The sequence below is a fragment of the Solanum verrucosum genome, unplaced genomic scaffold, assembly GCF_900185275.1.
Source record: "Solanum verrucosum unplaced genomic scaffold, falcon-dt-bn FXZP01001280.1, whole genome shotgun sequence".
NCBI lineage: Eukaryota > Viridiplantae > Streptophyta > Magnoliopsida > Solanales > Solanaceae > Solanum > Solanum verrucosum.
Window position 1 is genome coordinate 1 of NW_026019567.1, and position 5,020 is coordinate 5,020.

The window sequence follows — 5,020 nt, forward strand, 5'->3', positions numbered from 1 at the left end:
TCAGTCCTTCGATGAGAGAGTATGGTGCAGCAGATTCAGGGGTGAAAAAGTTCAGTATTATGTCTCGTTATATTCCTCTTCGTGATGATTATTTCTTGACAGCTTACTATAATGGAAGGTCTGCTCTAGATGAGCTTGTGGTTACTCATGAATTGGTGAGGCCAATGACTCTATAAGGAAAAATGGTGAAATCATATGGAAAGCGAATCGTACAGTATTGGTTTCAGTTGATCATGTTGTTGGAAAGTTTAAAGATGTTGGCCTTGGTAACTCTACAAATGGTTGGTGTTACAATCCGCGTTATGTTGATTATTACAAAGAGAGCTTAGTTTTACCTGATAAATGGACAAATAATTGTGTCGGAGATGCTTGTGAGGAGTCATTTTTAAGTGATAAAAATGAAAGGGAAATGGTTGCAGAAGAAAGAAAGGAAGAACAAAAGATCTTCATTACCTAATTAGCTATGTTGCACTTGATTTATTGACTTTGGCTATGTTTTGGCTTTTGGCAAATGTATGAGAGAGTTAATGGTGAAGTTGATAACTTGAGTCATTTGTGCATATTATTCCTGCTTTCCGTTAGCCTAGTAGATCTTGATTGAAGTTAGTGCACTAAGGGCACACTTGGTAGCTGGATGAGAAACAAATTATCCATGTACTAATTTATGTTTTGGTTGATAATTTAGAAATCTGCATAACTAATACATGTATAAGTTATGAGAGAATCTATGTATTATTTTATGCAGGATAAAACATGAAAATCTTGCATAAAATTATACATAAATTCACTCATAACCAATCTCTATATTAAAGATACATGTATAACTCTAATCAACTACCAAACGACTCCTAAAGTTTTATGGAACTTTAAAGGTTTCAACGTATTCCCACATATTTTATTTGTCACAAATTAACAGGACAGTCACATGTAAAAAGTAAATTTTTGGAGGGGTTAAATTTAATTTGAACTTCTCTAGGGGCTATTCTAGTAGAAAACAAAAGTTAAAGGATGACAAGTGCTATTTCCCTTTTAAGGAAGCCCTTGTTAGATAAAACTCCACTCACTGTAGCTACTGCCGTAAAATCGTCATCGAGAAAGCACATTCACACACAACCAGAGAAGCAAAAAGGGAGAGAATAGAGCAAACTCTCTGTCTTCAGTACAAAAAATCTTTGATTTCAATTTGAGAGAGATCGGAAATGGCTTCTTCCAAAGAACGTGAGAACTTCGTCTACGTCGCTAAGCTCGCTGAGCAAGCCGAACGCTACGATGGTTAGGGTTTCTACTTTTTACTGTGTGTAGATCTGTTATTGTTTCTGTTTCTTTTGAGTATATGCTTTAATTTGATGTATCTCTCATGTGATTACTCAGAAAAGGTTCGGAAATGGAACTGTTAGTTATGTTTTTGTTGCTCAGAACGTAAAATTTTACTGGAATGCTGCGCTTGTTGCTTTCGATGTTTTAAAGTTTTATATATATTAGTAAATGGACTTAGGTCAGCATGGATTAACTTTTGTTGATCCGTTTTGGTTAAATGCAGTTAGACTCTAGTCATTTTATGTAGGTTGTAGGACTTTAGTACAGAGATGGTTGATCCGATTGAAGGACGAATTACTCATAAGTTGATTATATTGAGATGCAACAATTGGTGCTTTTGAAGTTTCATATATCAGCAAACGGACTTAGGTCAGCAGTTGAGCACACAAACTTTGTTGATCCACTTTGGTTAAATGCAATAGAAATGCAATTAGGCTCTGATCGTTTCATGTAGGTTGTAGGACTTCAGTTCCTTTAAGGATTCGTACGGAGAGAGTTGATGCGCTTGAAGAATGTTGAACTACTCATAAATGGATTACCGGTTACTTGGAATTTGAGTTTTCGTTGATATGATACAGTTGGTGCTTTTGATGTATTAAGGATTTTTTAAAAATGTATTCAGAATTAATATGTTAGCAAATATTTTTTTCTGCTTGGAAGTTCTACACAGATTTACCTTCTTTTGATCTGTTTGGTTAAATGCATGGAAAATGCAACTAGATTTCATATTTTATGTAATTGGTTGAGATTTTAAGGAATTGTGAATTGTGGTACAGAAATGGTTGAAGCAATGAAGAATGTCGCAAACATGGATGTTGAATTGACTGTGGAGGAAAGGAATCTTCTTTCTGTTGGTTATAAGAATGTGGTAGGTTCTAGGAGAGCATCTTGGAGGATCTTGTCCTCTATTGAGCAGAAGGAAGAATCTAGAGGGAATGAGCAAAATGTCAAGCGAATCAAGGAGTACCTGCAAAAGGTGGAGTCGGAGCTCACCAACATTTGCAATGATATTATGGTGGTCATTGATCAGCATCTAATTCCGTCGTGCACTGCAGGCGAATCAACTGTGTTTTACCACAAAATGTGAGGTTCTGATTTCTGTTGTTGTCGGTCTGAGTTCTAAATATATGTTGTTTTGGGAAGTTCAGAAAACTGGAGTTGTTAAAGCTGATCTGTCTCTGCCTGCAGGAAGGGGGACTATTATCGTTATCTTTGCAGAATTTAAAGCTGGTAATGACAAGAAGGAGGTTTGCTGAGCTTTCGTTGAAAGCATATCAGGTATATGGTTTGCTTGCGACTTGGCTTCTCAAAAATAGAGTGACTCACATGTCAGTTCCCATGCTCCCCCTTATTCTTGATAGTGGAAAATGTCCCAGATGCTATCATTAATCCCTTGAATCTTTCTTTTTTTGGTTAGAATCAGTGTTTCTAACTGTAATTTTAATTTAAACTTTTTCTATAGTCTCTAATCTGAAATAAACAAATATTCGCTGTTTCTGAGAATAGTGCTTTCTTTACTTGTTTTTAATATATATACTCTTCCAAAGCAGTTCTCAAGTACACAAGTAAAAGGTTGAGCATAAAAGTAGGTTGATTGTCAGTGAATGGTTGATTCATAATCTAATGACCTGCAAAGTGAGAGGAGTTTGCTTGTTCAAAAGCTTGTTTTAGAATGAAACTATTACTTTTTCTTAAATCCCACACTTCATTTGCATTTTGTGCTTAAAACCCCACCAGAACTTAGAGCTCACTTTTCCTTTTGTTAGCATTTGCTTGGGTATTATCACAGTCCTCTTTGACCAGGATAGTCTGTGTCCCATTATTTAAAAACTTTTTTGGGTGGCGGTAGGCCTGTGAATAGTGGAAGGAAGGTAGAAGAGGGAGTGTCTTTTTTATGGATTAGAACCTGCATCTAAGAGAAGTGGGTCAGAGTAGCTACCAGTAGGCTGCAACCCAATTCTTGTATTGTATAATAAAATACAATTCTTTCCTTTTTTCTTTTCTCCAATTCTGTTTGCTGCATTTAGATGTTGAATTCCCTATTAGGTTTGGCGATATATGTGTGTCTGTCTGCTTCACTTATTGTTTGTTGCTAAAACTTGTGCAGTCAGCTACAACTGCTGCGGAGCGGAATTACCACCCACTCATCCAATTCGTTTGGGGACTGGCTTTGAATTTCTCTGTTTTCTACTATGAGATCATGAATTCACCTGAAAGGTTTGTCTTTTGTATATTCATCTTCTTGAAGCTGTCCATACCTTTTTTTTAATCGGTGTGTCCATACTTGTTTCTAGGCTCAGCTGTTATATCTGTTTTCTCCAGGGCATGCCATCTGGCAAAACAGGCCTTCGATGAAGCAATATCTGAGCTGGATAGCCTGAATGAGGATTCCTACAAAGACAGCACCTTGATTATGCAGCTTCTAAGGGACAACCTCACCTTGTGGACTTCTGATCTTCCAGAGGATGCTGGTATGCTTTGACTCATATCCTATGACACCTTGGCGTTTGTATAATCTAGAGTTTTCCTGGTGTTCATAATTTTCCCTGGTTGACGGCACTTTATTTATCTACTTATTCGTTTCTTATAATTATCTCTGTTTAGCTTGAAATTACTATTCTCAGGCTTGGTTGAGATCTTTGCATGTCTTTTCTGCTAGTAGTTGCTATAGTTTCTTTAGTGGTTTTGATAGCTTAATCACATGTGAGATGTCTACAGAAAAAACTAATTTGGTTCTGCAACCTTTTAGATAGCATTAAGAGAACTGCCCCAAGGGCTTTGGTCTAAAGGTAAGAGCATAGCGTGTGATATGCGAGTTGGGAAGTTGTCGTGGGTCAAACCCTGACACATATAGAAGCCTTGTATTTAAGTGGAGTAATAGAAGGAAGGGCCCATTATCAACTGAGTTTTGAAATGTGCGCCATTGCCTTCCCGAGATTTCTTGGTTTTCAGAAAGGAAAAATTAAGAAGATGATATTGTAATACTAAGTGCTAACTCACTATTTTCACAAAATAAGTCCAGGGTGATAAAGAAGAAGTGTGGCATTGCTTATTCCTTGAAGGAGAAAAAAAAGAGTCAGGCAAGGAAGTATTAGTTCTTGAAGGGTTTTTCTTATGTCATGGGTTTCTTTTCTTGACATAGGATTAACCATGCAGTTTTATTGGTGTTACCTTCAGCTAAATCTTGGGTATCTGCTTGTATTTTGACAGTGTACTTGTACAATTTTTTCAGTTAGTTTACATGTGCCCTTCAATCAAAATGCTATTCCCCAGTGAGTAATTATTTCGTTTAGAAATATATGATAAATGCAGCGCAAGATAGTTTGACAAGGCATAAAAACGTGATATTAATAGCCAGTATTGGGGGTTGAGCTAGATGAATATATTGCCTAATTTACTGAATCTGAGGGGAAAGCTTACTAATTTTGCGTGTTAAAATTTTGTTGCCCTTTCACAGAAGATGCCCAAAAGGGAGATGCCACAAACAAAGCTGGTGGAGGTGAAGATGCAGAGGTAGATTCTTTATATCCAGTCTCCTTCCTTTTGAGTCGATTTTAGATTTTTCTAGACTGGTAGTAATTTCAATTACGTAGTCATTCCAAATCATAATATTCTTTTTTGTGTTCTTGCAGTGAGTGGGCCTAATGGTTAGAACTACTATGTGTATTTGGAGGTGTGAGGGACAAGGATTACGCCAAGGGGG

General features: G+C 36.8%; 1 pseudogene across 1 annotated transcript; it reads left to right on the plus strand.

Annotated features, from left to right (window-relative positions):
* The first annotated feature begins 1,053 nt into the window (after positions 1–1,053).
* On the plus strand, positions 1,054–5,020 carry LOC125818690 (14-3-3 protein 9-like; annotated as a pseudogene). The gene is made up of 7 exons (XR_007442411.1): positions 1,054–1,272; positions 2,094–2,400; positions 2,506–2,595; positions 3,425–3,534; positions 3,640–3,788; positions 4,775–4,830; positions 4,950–5,020. The product of XR_007442411.1 is annotated as a 14-3-3 protein 9-like (transcript).